Source organism: Peromyscus californicus, unplaced genomic scaffold, assembly GCF_007827085.1.
Source record: "Peromyscus californicus insignis strain IS unplaced genomic scaffold, ASM782708v3 Scaffold_24__1_contigs__length_46423439, whole genome shotgun sequence".
Classification (NCBI taxonomy): domain Eukaryota; kingdom Metazoa; phylum Chordata; class Mammalia; order Rodentia; family Cricetidae; genus Peromyscus; species Peromyscus californicus.
The window spans coordinates 9,873,809-9,889,047 of NW_026294535.1; positions in this window are offsets into that span (position 1 = coordinate 9,873,809).

Consider the following 15,239-nt stretch of genomic DNA (forward strand, 5'->3'; position numbering starts at 1 on the left):
GAGAATACATTTCTTTTTCTCATTGATAGTCCACTGGCAGGAAGAGAAAGAATTATGAGTGTGGAGGCCAGAGGCCTGAATTGGAGCTCTTGCTTTGAAAATTAGTAGTTTATTCCTTGGAGCCTCAGTTTCCCCATCTGTAGAGAGAGCTACCCTAGCTGTGAGTTGACTTAGATATCTAAAAGAGGGCCAGCGAGATGGCTCAGTAGGTCAAGGTGCTTGCCATCAATCTGAGTTCAGTCCTGGAGACCCATGTGATGGAAAGAAAGCGCTGAGTCCTGCCAATTGTGCACTGATACGCTTTCACCATGGCATGAGTGTGTGCATGCACTTATACAAAGAAAGGAACTAAACAGTGTAACTCAAGATTTTTAAAGGAGATAGATAGGAATAACCTGTCATTTACCATCTCTCTCACAAGTGGCATCAATGTCTAGCACATAACACATGCAATAGTAATGAGATCCTGAGTTTATTAAGACCGTAGGATTACATGTTCAGCGCCAAGTATATACATTGGCTCATTTGCTGTTCATAACAATGGGATACTGAGGGTCTGACCATCACCCCATTTTAAAGATGAAGAACAGGCTCAGGCGTCCAAGAAGTCTATCCAAGGTTACGTGATGGTGACTGTTGGAATATGGATGGTAATCCAGTCTGTATGCTTCCAGAAATGTTGCCCCATTTCAATTTCTGATATGCAAAAGCTGCTGAAGCCCTTATCCTTGCTAGTATGAAATTGGGAGTAGAATCCAAATATTATTGTCAATTCCCTTTCCTCCAGAATATGTGACATCAGCTTCTTTGGCAGGCTCCGAGTGTTGGATCGCTCCCAGGAAGGGACTGCTGGCTAGGATGCTGGTGACTCCCCTTAGGATGTGGGGAAATGTTTCTCAGTGATGCTTTCAACAGTCTCGGAAGCAAGGTCCAGCGTCTCGTGGGCCTGCACCTCTAGGGGAAATGTTGAGAAAGGTCAGAAGAGTGATATGTGTTGGCTCCTTCTTCACATTTTCAGCAAACTTCTGAGAGAAGGGAATCGGGCCAATTTGCAAGCAAAGAAGAGGCGCCGAGCTCTGCTAGGGAAGGCTGGCTCTGCTCACTTTGTCTGTGCCCTGCAGCCTGGCTGGGGATCTGAAAACACGAAGCCACGTGAGACTAAAAGCATCGGTTGCTCCTGTACTCCAACCAGCTCGAGGCGAGATGCAGAGCAAGCTCTCTTCAGGGGCCTCCATTTCTTTTCTGCTCTTGGACAAGTCATGTGTGGAATGTTCCAGATACATTAGTGCTGAGGTTTGGAAAATCATAACCAAAGCATCTCTGTGCCAGCGACTGGCAAACATGTCTTCCTTACCTCATGCCATTTTTTTTTTCTTCTTCTCTGTTCCCGCTGAGGTAAGTGTTCTTACCCCTTGTTTGGATGCCAATGAGACTGAAGCTCAGAGGGAGTTAATAACTCATCCTTCGTCGAGCTGTTTGGAATCGCAGGGCCAAGATTTGCACTCGAGCAGATGGATTCCCGAGTCTAGGTGTTGCTCTTCTGTCGGAATGGAGACATCTCTCTCAGAGCAAGGCAGTGGCAGTTAGGGGCCGGGTTGCTATGCCAAGCAGTGCTGTGGTTGCCACAGCTGGAGAGACTGTTCTTTCTGGTCCCAAGTGAGAGCATCCTGAGGAGGGACACCACTGTGTGTCAAAATATTGAGTTGCTCTGCACATGTCTGAGGTGCACTGGCCCCTAGCTGTGCTTGGAGTCACTGAGGCGCACATATATTGCTCTTCTCAACAAGAGCCAAGCCCCCCCATGCTGAGCACAGCAAGCCTCCGATGCCCTGATTTACTAGGAGGGCTGAGAGTATTTTCCTCATGAAAAAAATAATCATTTTTTTTATTGACACAGAAGAGAGAAAAAATTCCATTTTTGTTCATAATTAAGGCATTTACTTCCCATTTTGAGGAACCCTGTAGAAATGGAAAGGAGGCTGGCCAGGTTGGGACACCTGAAAGTCATCAGGGAAATCAACATTATTCCCACACTATCAGGTCACAAGGGTGTATATGTGATTGTCCCCAAGACAAACACATACCTGTCGGTTCCAGTGTGTATTATCTACCCAACCCTGGCCAATTTCTGTTTTAAGCGGGAGTCATGGGTTATCTGTGTGTCTCCACAAAGCTCTGAAGTGTGTGCTATCGTTGACCAATTTTATAAACACAGAAACCAGAGCACAGAGAGTTTAAGTAACTCACCCAAAGTGTCACAGTTGATGACGGAGAGTCAGAATATACTCATTGGCAGTAAGGCTGTGGGACTCAAATTCCTGATCCTCCATCATAGGGACAGAACTCCTGACTCTTCATCATCCTCAGACTGGGATTGCATGTTTGTCATGGTTAGGAATTCAGTCTCATGCTCTTAGAGACAGCCAGGGTCACAATCTCCTGTTTCAGAGAAAGTCAGAGACATGAGAGACATGTAAAGAGCAGCGCACGTGTCCTAAACTCCCAGCTACATTGGAAACACAGCAGTCTGCCTTGGTTCTTCCATGCCTAGAACCGTGCCTGAGAAATACCCTAGTGTGATATTATTAATGACCATGCCACTCTTTAAATGTACACATCAGTTCCTATATGAAGAACTCCTGCTTAGTTTGCTGGAGAAATCTGCCTGAGAATATTTACATTTATATCCCATCCCTGGAAACAATAAAGTCACCTCTCCATGCAGGTAATTAACAGAGCCATGAAACATTTCCGAAAATGGCATCTGCAGAAACAAGGTGAAATGAAGAGCTGTCATTGGCGCCAACCCCATTTGAAACTCATTTCAAAACGTTTAACCAAAGGGAGATAAGGGGGGAGATGTGTGGCTGGTGCTTGCAGGATCATTTAACTAACAGCAGTGTACTTCCAAATTAAACCTTCCATCTAGAAGTGCTGAGTGTGTGTGTGAGTGTGTGTGTGTGTGTGTGTGTGTGTGTGTGTGTGTGTGTGTGATGTGTGTGCACGCGTCCATGCACATTCAGTATGAGTGCTTATGCACACATGCATCTGAGTGACTCTGGCTGTATGAGCACATTGCATTGATAACCTGGAAGCAGGTTTAAAGGACACAGGCTGTCTTCAGGTTCAAGACCATCACAGATCAGGGACTTGAATGTTACAAAGGATGCTTATACATTTGTGGCCTTGGGGATATGTCACAACCTTCTCAGAGTTTGGTTTCCTAGTCCTTAGAAGAGTTGTCTGTACACTGGTGAGGGAGATAGACGAATAAACAGAAGAGAGATGACTTTTTTTTTCTGTATTCCCTGAACAACTAAAGTGGATTAGATACTATTGGTGAGGTGGGAGAGCAAAGTGTCTTGGTCTGTTTTGGTTGCTGTTACAAAGAACCTGAGATGGATTGTGTTGTAAGCAACAGAAAGGTATTCCTAAAGGTTCTGGAGCTCCAAGGACAGAAGTGCCTGCAGATTCAACACTGGTGTGTGTGTGTGTGTGTGTGTGTGTGTGTGTGTGTGTGTGTGTGTGTGTGTGTCCTCTTTTGAGTTCCTACAAGGCTTCTTTTCACTGTGTTCTCACATGCTGGAAGGGGCGAAGGAGACCCTTGTCCATGATACGTCTTCATCTTTTAACCATTGATGTGCATCATTTATCCTTCATAGACGTAGGGATCTGCTTCAGTGTGAAGCTATTTGCACTGATCTGCCTCTCAGTTTCTTCTAGTTTATGTACTGAGTGCTCCAGCCTTCATGCCGAGAATGTAAGGTGTCTACTAGTCACCTCTTCATTTTGAGACTTCTTTCTGTAGCTCATTCTGTTCATTCACCTACTTAACTTTAGAATAACCATGTCAGGGGATATAAAAAACAAACCCCCTTCCTCTTCAAGATTGGAGTTTTGAATGAGAATCAAGTGAATAAACGGAGTGAAACTTGATGAGAAATGGATACCTTGCACACATTTACTTTTGCCACCTAGAAACAGGTTTGACAGACACTCTTCCTTGCCACTCCATTGAGACCACACTTTCTCTTCCCCAAGGTGTTTTTGGCAAATGCCATTTCATCCTCGGGGGCCATCTTAGACTGACCAGTTGCCTGTGACTGATGGAAAGGCAGCACACCCTGGCCAGAAGGAAGTCAGTTAATTTTTTTGTGAGCACTGATATAATGAGGAGATGGAAAAACTCAATAAGCAGACACATTGAGCTTAGAAGAAAAGCCGTCCACTGGAAATAGTGGATGCTTTAGGGATCAGTCTTGTCACCAGCAGAAGGGCGGAATGTGCCAGTTATCTGAAATTTCCAGGGTGAAGTAACAAGACATCTGGAGCCTTCAGAAAAGGAGACGACGACGGGGCTGGGGAAATGGCTCAGTGGGTAGGAATCTCTGCTGCACAAACGTGAAGGCCAGAGTTCTGATCCCTAGCACCCATGTGAAAGCTGGCTGTGGCCTTGCGTTCCTGTAAACCCCATGCGGTGAGGGAGGCTGCAGTGACCAATCTCAGGGGCTCACTGGCCAGGCAGCCTTAGCTGAACACAGTCAGTTCCAGATTCAGCGAGAGACTGGGTATTAGGCGGGAAGTGATGGAGCATGACAATTAAAACCCTCCTTCTGCCCTCTGCCCAAGCACATATACACCACACACACACACACACACACACACACACACACTCACTCACTCACTCACTCACTCACTCATTCACTCACTCACTCACTCACAGATGGGAGAAGACATGGCTCCTTCATTCAGCCTGTCCCATTGGTGTCTAGCTTTCTCTCTCTCCATCAGGTCAGTGGTCCCCCACCCCCTTAAAAGTTGGGAAGTAGGAAATGGTACAAAGAGATTCAGTCTATCCGTGCTGGTTCCTGATCACCAGGACGCCCCGGAGTTAACTAGCTTCACGGGACCAGATGGAGTTTGAAGAAGTGAGTCCCGAGGATCATAGTAGGCATTCAGGTTGCTGCACTGTGAATCAAGGGGCAGCAGTGAGTCAGGGTTCTGAGTCTAGTGGGTAGCCGCAGACCCTCCTTGTGTAAGGACTACTGCACAGTGAACCAAGTCATTCCATGCTCATTATCTCATGGATACAGCTCTTTGCTCTCAACGCTCTAGTTCATGGCCAACTCATCTTGGTTTTACAGGTAGGGCATGTTGGAATAGGGGTCAGAAACCAGGGTCAGGGGAGCCCACAGTGTAAGCCGTCTTGCCAGATGTCTCAATTCATTACTCCAGATAACATTCTGCTGAGCAGAACCACATGACTCGAAGCCGTCATTCTTGTGCACGGTAGTACCAAAGGCAGCGTTGGGAGCCAGTTGATAGACAGTCATTTCAGTGCATAGACTGAAATTAAAACTGCAAAGCAATTTCCTCTCTCTGTTTTAGGGGCAGCTTCTTGCTGTGACTAATATTAGTGGGCTTTCAATATTTTCACTGAAGTGGAGGATCTCGCAAATCAAGCAGTGACTCACCGTAAATGAGTGAGAGACTAACACGGTGATGTGTCATCGTCCTCGTTCTAGGGCTCAGGAAGTCTAGACTTCCAAAATGGGTTGTTTTCCCCGTAGGCTGAGCTCATCATCCCTTGATGATAGAGCTGGCGGGGGGGTGGGGGGGGGGGAGAGGAAGCAACTGGCTTGCTCTGTGTCATAGTCCATTACCTAATCCTCAGGAGCAGGGATCAGGAGGCTGCTGTCCTGATGTCACCGGCTTTTCTAAGTGCAGTTTCATTAGCACACGGCCACACTCCTTTGTCCCTTGCTGCCCACTGCAACGGCAGAGCTGATAGCAGCTGGAGACTTCGTGGTCTGCAGAGATGAGGATGTCTGTCTTCTGACCCTTCGCACCTAAATTTGCCAAAGACTGCTCTAAACGGGAAGGATGGCCGTCAAACAGCTGCTCCAGTAAAGGATGGCTCCAACGTGCATCGGCTTGGGGAAGGGTCGGAATGCAGGCCAGTGACCACAAGGGTGCAGTGAGATGCGCAGCGGGCAGGCAGATTGAAACCTTGGGTTCTGATATCTCCAGGCTCATGTTTTCCTTGTTGGAGACTGTGTTTTTGGCACGGTTCTCTCGAAGGATCTGTCTGGGCTTCAAGCTGCTCAATATGATTCCTCTCAATATGTTTGCGAACAACCTATCTTGCATTCCGAAAAGGGTTATTAGTAGTTTACCTTAATTACCAGAATCGTCTGCCAAGAAAGAAAATGAATATTTTGCTAGTTTCAGCCTTTACACAGATGGAAGTTTCTGGAGTCATTAAAATTTCTCTCTTTCTCTCTCTTTTTTTTTCTCTTACACAGCTCAAGTGAGTGACAGAGCAATTTGAATTTTGTAATTGATTTACAAAGCTGGTCTCAGGATGAGATGAACCCCCTTTTGGATGGGGAATTGGTCTCCAGAGGTGGACAGCCCTGGCTAAAAGCAAACATATGGAGTTCTTGAAATAGGCCACGGTCCTAACATGTTTATGTTTTTCCTGGTTTGTGGAAATGTGCTCATTGTCTAAAGAGCCGCTGGCTGAGTACGTCCAAGCATTTACTGGAATGAAGAAGAGTTGACAAGTGAATACAGGGTGCAGAGAAATAGTCCAAAGGCCTGTACAGGGCTCCCAGGATTTAAATTCTAGCGCTGGCCTGAATGCCCTTTCGTCTAGGCGGGGGATTATCTCTTTTTGCCCAAAAGGTAATTTAGCTGTCAGCATTTCCTTCTTACACATCACTGTCCCTTTTCTATTTGACTTTTTAATTCTTTGCTATGAGTAAATCATCCAATTCCAACCCCCCTTCATCTGCGTGGGGCTTAACCGTTTTGCTTTGCTTCTATCCCATGAATACTTGGTTGCTTTGATTATTATTTTCCCCAAGCTCAATGAACCAAAGGCAAGTTCCTCTCGCCCCAAACCTTCCTACCTCATGTTATAAACTTGGAAACCAAGAGGCAGAAGAAGGAGGCTACAGAGGATGGACACGGCTAAAACGCAGGTGCCGGGTGACCGGAACACAGTGGGGTGAGCTCTGAGTACGATCCCCGAAATCTTGCTGGAAGGAAGGAAGAAATCTGAAAAAAAAGCAACCCCACACATAGGCGTGATGCTGCTTAATGAGCTGATGGGAGGAGTAGCTTAAAGAAGGCAAACCTGAGCCCAAGATGTCCGCTGGGGAGTGAGAGGGGCAGACACAGAAGCGTGTGAGGAAAACATTCCAAGCGGAGAGAGACTTGCCGACTGCCCGGTTCAGGGAAGGAAACCATGATTGACCTAAATCAAGAGAGCATGCTGGGGAGTGACAACCAGGGGTAGAAAGAAGTCCAGGAAGGAGCATTTGGAATTGGCAAAACAACCTGAGTGTATGAAAACTTAGGAGAATGCCCTCTCAGACTCCAGGTCAAATGCATCACTTCTGGAATAAGGCCTGGGATCTGCCTGGGGTAGCGACATGGTAGGCAGGCTCCCTAGTCGTTAAACAGTGGTCCAGGGTTTCAAGTGTCCCCAGGGCCCCAGATACTCCAGTGTGTTCTTTTTACCTTCTGTCCTCTGTTCTTCTAGCTATGTGCCTGGCTCACGTGTGTTGGATGACTGACCAATGTCCTTAGGAAGAACACAGCAGGCGGCAGTGATGAAGAACTCCAGATACTGGGGAGCCTTGAATTCTCCTTGCACTCCTTACAATTGGTGCGACCTTAAGCGAGTTAATTATGTTCCTTGACCTTCATTATTCCAATATGCACAGCAATACTAATTAAGTATGAGATTTTGTGGGATGCTTCTGGCATGGTCTGAGGCGGGGGTGGTGGTTAAAAGCATTCAATGAATGAAGACATTGTTGGGCAATAAACCTTTGCTCCTGCTGGGGTTGCTGGTGACACATCACAGAGCAGCTTCCAGGGACATGTGGCAGTGAAGGCAGAGATGATGGGAAGGGTGATGGACTCAAACAGTGTTGAGTTGTGGGGCTGTGTTGTGGGGCTCAGACACTGGGTGGAGTAAGCAGTTGAGGCAAAGTCCCTGAATCCTAAGACGCTGTCCTAGAACTGTCATGAAGTTTGGGATGGGTCTGAGCTTACAACAAACCACTTAAAACCAAGGAGAATTGATACAGCCTGGTCTTTGATGCTTACCGGGCCATTTCTTCATCTCCAGGGGAAAGAAGGAGACTACTAGGTGGTCTCTAACATCTACAGGCTCTCAGGTTAGCCTCCGCTTGGGTAGGTTTCAAGGCTACATAAATAAGTGCAAAAGAAATCAACGATGGGTCTAGAGCTGGAGTCGTGTCTGCCCAGCTTCTGAGTGCAGAAGCACCAGAGGCAAAGGGCCTGTAATTCCTGTTGCACGTGATTAACTAGAGTGTTTGAGGGAAGAGGAACAGGGGAGGGGTCCTTCTCTTACCCGTTACTTCATTATTAAGTTGATGTTGCAGTCTTGCCTCCACCTTCACAGAGCCCGGGTTTAGAAATTCGTTAGAATTCATTCTAGAGAAAGCTGATGCCCTGTGCTTTGTATACTATCATAGACGGGTTGAAATATAATCATTAAAATATAATCACCTTGAATTTTTGATGATGCTCTGCCTGTTTGCAGTTTCATTATTCATAGGTGTCAGCTTTGCAATTATGAACTGTATTTTGGAGCAGATTCTGACATCACATTTGGTTTGCCAATAGATGGGATGAACATATCAAGAAAAGAGAGGAGGATGACAGTGGGTAAAGCCCCATTTGGTTTCCAAAGACAATAATCTTGTTCAGAGAACGAGATATTTGAACACCAGCAATACGATCTTCACATTACGCTCCTGTCAATTCAAAAACTAAGTAAACAGAGCAGAGGCATACGGCCCCACTAATCCACCAATGTCATACATTTAATGATTTTAGCAGCTCAAAGAAAACAGGACCTTATGTAAGACTTTGTGTCAGAATGTGTTACAGCCTCTAACAGCAGTCACTTGCCATTCATCTGACACCAAGGGTGTGAACCACACATTATAGGAGTCAAGGGTTTTGCATAAAGAAAAACAAAGCCTCTTTCTCCAAGGCTTACACTCGGAGGTGTGCAAGAGACTCATGAGAATATGTCAAAAAAAATCAATGAGGAGCACGGGGCTAATATATCTACAGCTGGCCTTGGGAAGGACACATTTTCTACAGAGGAAAAACCAGATTGTAATTATGTTTGTATTAACCATTGAGGCTTTTCTAAAATGATTCATCATTTGGAAAAAGTCTCAAATCTTCTTTAGCCATCAGTCATCCACGGCACAAAATTGTCTCTGACATGGACACGTTCTTGAACACTTCCTTCCAGCAGCACAAAGCTTCGGAGGGATAATGGATAGGCACACATGTTAATCTCTCGATTTACCTGTGGAAGCGTTAGGCTTGTAAGAAGATTTCTTTGTAAGTTCGTTAAAGTTTCTGAATCGCCTTCACATTTGGCACTGTAGTTCAAAAATATGTCTTACTTAATATGTAATTAAATTTGATCAGGAAGTCAAAGAGAAATAAAAAAAATGAGCAGGAGGAGTATGTTGTTTACCTAGCCTCTCTTCCAGGCACCAGAAGTATCTTTGTCTCAGATAACTTTTAATAAGAATTTTTTTATTAATATATTAGTTTTATAAAACAATAGACTTAATTTTGACATTTTCATACATGACATACAGTACTTTGGTCATACTCACCCTATTATTGTCCTTTCTTGTCCCTCCTCTGTCCTCCTGTCCTCTCTCCTAATGTCCTTCTTCTATTTCCACACCTATCTTTTTGTTTAAAAAAAAAAACAACAACTGGGATTTATAAATGGAAAATTAGTGTTTGCCCTTTTGTGTCTGGCTTAGTTCACTCACCATTATGAGCTCTAGTTCCATCCATCCCCCCACCCCACGAATGGCAATTGCATTCTTTATGGTGAATAAAACCCTATTGCATATCTATCTTTATCACCTCTGTCTCCGTCTCATGTTGCTATACTACACTTTTAGTATGCATTTATGGGCACCTAGGCTGTTTCTCTAACTTGTATATTGTGGCTGTTGCTGCAACATGTGTGGATTTGCTAGGACGCCATGGGGAATTTGATTCCTCGGCTGTATCTACAGGCGTCAGACTATCGGGTCAGACAATGCTTCTCTTTTTGGTGGTTTGAGAAACTCCTGTGCTGGTTCCCATGCTAACTTACACACTCAGCAGTGTAGGAGGTGGGTACCACTTTTTTTTTTGTGTGTGTGCAATTGTTATTTGCAGCGAATCGTTAGTAGTAACATCCTCTCTTTTCTGGAGAGGTTGTTTAGACACCAAACTCTAAAAGGGCAAGAGTATTGAAAAATCTCTTTCCCTCCTGGCTTCCAGGGAAAGATTTCTGCTTTGATAACATTCACAATCAAGAATCTCACTCTAGATATTCGGTTTTCATAAATGATGATCGCCCACCAGCTAATCCTTCAAACTCAGAGAACCTGCCTTCGCTCTTCTTTTTATTTCGCTTATTCCACTCTTTTCATGGTTGAAATAACAAACAGAAATTAAAAAGCAGGTCAACATCCAGAAGAGGAGGATATAAAGTAATGAAGGAAGTGAGGCCTGTTCAGTTACCTTAAACAGAATATTACTAAATTAAAACATCACCAGCTCCGTGGCAAAGGGAATGTTTAAAAGGACAGTCTATGGAGTGTTTGTCGTAGGGATAAAAGCGGAGTCAGTAGCCCAGGTGTCATTCATCAGGGCTTCCATAGTCACGTGAGCAAGTGAAGACAGTGGCGGGCCACACAGTGGTCTAGAAGACCGCACGGCTCTGTGAGTACATTGCTCATTACACTTCTTGCATTCTATACATACAGCAGCAGGAAGACAAACTTTTAGACTTGGTTTCTAACTTCGAAGTGGAAGAGAGAACATGGGGAGAAACCCCAGCCTTTATTCTTCAGTGATCTTGACACACAGGATTATGAAAATATCGACCTAGCCTAGACAACAGCTGTCGGCAGCTGACCAATAACCTGGCAGAGGACATTTCGTCAGTGGCTTGGGAAGACAGAGACAGCCAGCTCTTCAACCGGCATTTCGGATTAATGAAAACTGACACGTGGACCTGCAGGCTCCTTAAAAAATGACGGAAAATGAACATTTGAATATTTCCTTCTCGTAGCCCACTCTCAGCTTTCCTACTTCAACGTGCTGCTGGACTTCCTTAGTGAGGGGGCCCAGGACAGTAATGATGGGCTGCTAGCCAACTGCAAAAGAGCTGGGAGTCTGGAGTGAGAGGGTCCAACTGGGTTTGGATCAAAGCTGTGCCGCCTGTCAGCTTCAGCAAACTTATTTCACCAAAGTACTTTACTTCTCTCGTTCTACAAATGGACTTATGACCCCCCTCCCCACAAAGTAGCTCACAGGACTGCAGTGATAGCTAATGACACCCCAAACAAGTGAAGGGCTTATAGCAGTGCTTAGCATGTAGCACGTGCCGCGTTAAGTGTTAGCTACTGTCGAGAGACTGTGGTCTAAGCTTTGTTCTGGAACATTCCAGAGAGAAAAGGAGCCAGGTAGCATGCAATTAGCAAAGAACCTATTCCAAACTACCCTGGACAGTAGGGAAAATTGATTAGCTCATGTATCTGATAAATCTGAAGAACTGGTTCGGGGTAAGATTGAATGAGTTATCAATGGCATCCTCAAGGAATCAGACTCCTTTCTGTTCTCTCCAACTCTTTGCTCTACTTTCTATTGGGGGGGGGGGGGCATACAACTTCCACCTGGATCCCAGGCCAAACACCAGGATGTCTTGACTTCTTGTTAACATCTAGGAAGAGATGGACTGTCTTATCATATCAAGAAGCACTGTTGAGAGTGTTGTAGAGAAATTTGCAAGGGAGATTACACATTTTTTGAAAAGAAAGTGATCTCTCCCTCCCCCCACCCCCACCCTCATGTTTGGTACATGTTGACGTGTGCAGGCCACTGGTCTCCCTCCATTTGTTTAATGGGTTGGACTTGCTGCATTTTCAGTACCCAGTGAAACACTGTAGCTTCCAGGACAAAAACAGCCATTTCTCCTTTTCAGAGGCTTCAAGCTAAGTCTTCCCTTCCCATGAAGGATACTAATATATATTAGTTGTTGGGTGGTGGCGGCACATGCCTTTAATACCAGCACTTGGGAGGCAGAGCCAGCGAATCTCTGAGTTCGAGGCCAGCCTGGTCTACAGAGCAAGATCCAGGACTACACAGAGAAACCCTGTCTCAAAAAACCTGTGTGTGTGTGTGTGTGTGTGTGTGTGTGTGTGTGTGTGTGTGTGTGTATGTGTGTGTGTGTGTACACATTAGAACTTCAAGCTTGTTTTTTTCTGAGTTTCTTCCCAAGAAATATTTATCAACTTCCATTTGTTTTCTCCTCCATACAAATTTTAGAATTAGCGTGAGGCTTTGGTTATATTATTTGGAAATTATAGACTCATCTGGTAAGAGATGGGTCCCAAATTATTTTAACTTAAAAAACACCAGGGAAGTGGCATTGTTGATGTTGTTGAAAAGTAAGAATTTCTATCAAGAGGAACATGGATAAATAAAATATAATACAGTCATATAGTAGAATACCATATACCAGTTAAAAGGAATGAGCTGGCAGTATGGAGCAGCACTAAAATGTATGATTTTATTGATGTAAAGTCTAAAAAGCACGCAGTACGATGCCCTCTTTGCTCATAAATACATGCATATGTATGGAAAAGGCATTGGAGGATGCATCAAATTCATGCTGATGGTTGCCTGGAGGGATCATGGAAGGAGAATGGGGAAAAGGAGACCTTGACTATGTCTATAATGCTTTGTTCCTTTTACTGCAACTGTGTTAGAAACACAGTAGCCTCTGAGGGCAGAGAACTGGATGCTTGCTCAATGGTGATTGTGGGAGAGAGGGAATACCTTTTATGATTCAAAACCATGTGAAACAAAAGTCAGAAAAGGACTCTAAAACACACACCAGTATGTTAATAGTGATATATGATCAGCTTATTCTTATTCCTTATATTCTTTGTATTTTCAATAATTTAAAAAAAGAACTTGCACTCTGGTAGTGGTGCAGGTGATGTTGACAGGAGAGGCTGGAGCAGCTGAGGAGGAGGTGGAGGTGCGGGGAGATTGAAGGCGGCTGTCTCCAAGGTGATCCCTGTTCTTGGATTTCTCTGTGTGACATTTGCATGAAGAATGAGCTTGCTCTTCAAGGTCCCCAGTCTAGAGCCTTCTGAAAGGTTTTGGAAGTTGGGAAGGATGCACGTGTCTTGGATGTCAGGATGTTTCTTACCCTACTGTGTTGCTGAACTAGCGGAGCTTTGGGCTCTCGTCTTGGATGAATTTGTCCTTGTGTTCTGCTAACATCCCATTCCCCCGGGAGTACTGGATCCCACGCCTTATCCCACGATGGGATGAAAATCACAGCTCTCTCTCACTACTCTGTTTCCTCTCTCTAATTAAGGATTGGACACCTGGGTGTCTCATAAGAAAAAAGAAGGCCCAAAGAATGACAACTCCCTGGGCTTCGAGTGGGCCGGCCGGGTGCCAACGGCTTGTTTCTTGAGACCTGAGAAGAAAGAAGCCATTGGGGAACCAGGCTGTTAGGAATGGTAGGCATTAATAGAGTGGGAGGGATGTTTGGGGAGTAGAGACAGGCACTCCCGGGAGTTTTAATGAGTTCCTATGGATATCCTTTAATATTTGAAGGAGACAAGAAAGAAGATTAAAAACTCTTGGGCTCTTCTTTAAACCCCAGACTACTCTGCATATGCATTACAGTTATAATGGGCTGACCCTGCAGGGCATGGAGTGTGGCAGGGCCTCTTTTAGAATTCATTTAATCATAAATGTAATTGCAGAATTGCATATCTCTAAGGATTCTTGGGCCAGAATTTCAGTCCTACCTCCATGGAGGTCCACAGTGTGAGCAGCTGCCTCCTCCATCTTTCAGGAGAGGTGATCCTGTACATTAATTAAAAACAAAGAATGTATTTTTAAAAAGGAGGTAAGACGCTAGAAGTCTGAGAACCTTGGGCATGGGAGAAGACACACAAGGAGTCACGTGCTCTGCCAACAGAGCTCTCTGTTCACGTGCAGAGTCACACCACGAAGGGAGGAAGTGGGCCGTCACTCTTCATCTTTGGCCTGAGCTCTTTTTCCAGTAGCCAGTATTGCGTTTGCTTTCTTTTTGGCACATTTGTCTCACCGTAATTTAGAAGGATGCTGTTCCCCTGTCTGAAAGCCACTTGAAACAATAATTGGTGTTATTCTGCAATACTTACTAAGAATGACAAAACTATTTGTAGGCGAGGGCTATAAGGCTGGAAAAATTGCTAAACAAAACATTTTTTTCTTCCGTATTTTGCAAAGAGCAATATATTAGTCGTTTTCTTTGCTAAAGATCTTGAGCTATGATCTCCTTCTTTAAAATTCACATTAATGACCTTGGATGCCAACTTACTGGGGTTGATGTCTTTGAAGCATCTTCCATATAGAACCTAAGTGTTTCTGTGCTGACTCTCATTTAAAATTTAGTCTCTATAGTTTGATCTCAGTCATGTAAAAATATGTAGCAAGAGGGCTTCTGGGGTAAATTTTGAGATGTTTGCTATAAATCTTCTCTGGGTGCTAATATTCTGGGTGATTTGTACTTTTCAGACCTCTATTTTTCATTTTTTTTTTTTTACAATCTGTACTTATAACTTGACAAATAAGAATTCTTGTTAACAGTCATTCTATATAAGTTTTTGCATGTGATAGGCTCAAAAACTGTGAAGGATTTGTGAAGCAACGAAACTACATGTAGAAAATACCAAAATATTAATAGTGATTCTCACCAACTCAGGATCCATTTTTATTTTACAATTATTCCAGAGTGAACATGAACTACTCTTATAATAGAAACATTATTTTAAGAAAGAATTCATTAAACTTGATCCAAAGAAATGTCAGCAGGGTCAAGCCAGCTTAACATTTTCTTTTTCACAATGCCACTCTAGACTCTTTTTGGAAAGGTCATGTTTTCCCCTGATAGCAATCTCAGGAGGCTGAAGGAGGTACCCCAAACACCTCAAGCCTCTGCGGATAAGTGATCTGAATGTCTTATTTTCATACACTTAGAAATTCTCTTGAGTCTCACTATGACGCAACTCAAAGGAAAACACACGTGTGCCTAATTTTAATAAATGTCTATGGAGAGTGTGGCTGGATTAATGGAGATCCAGCAAGGTCAACAT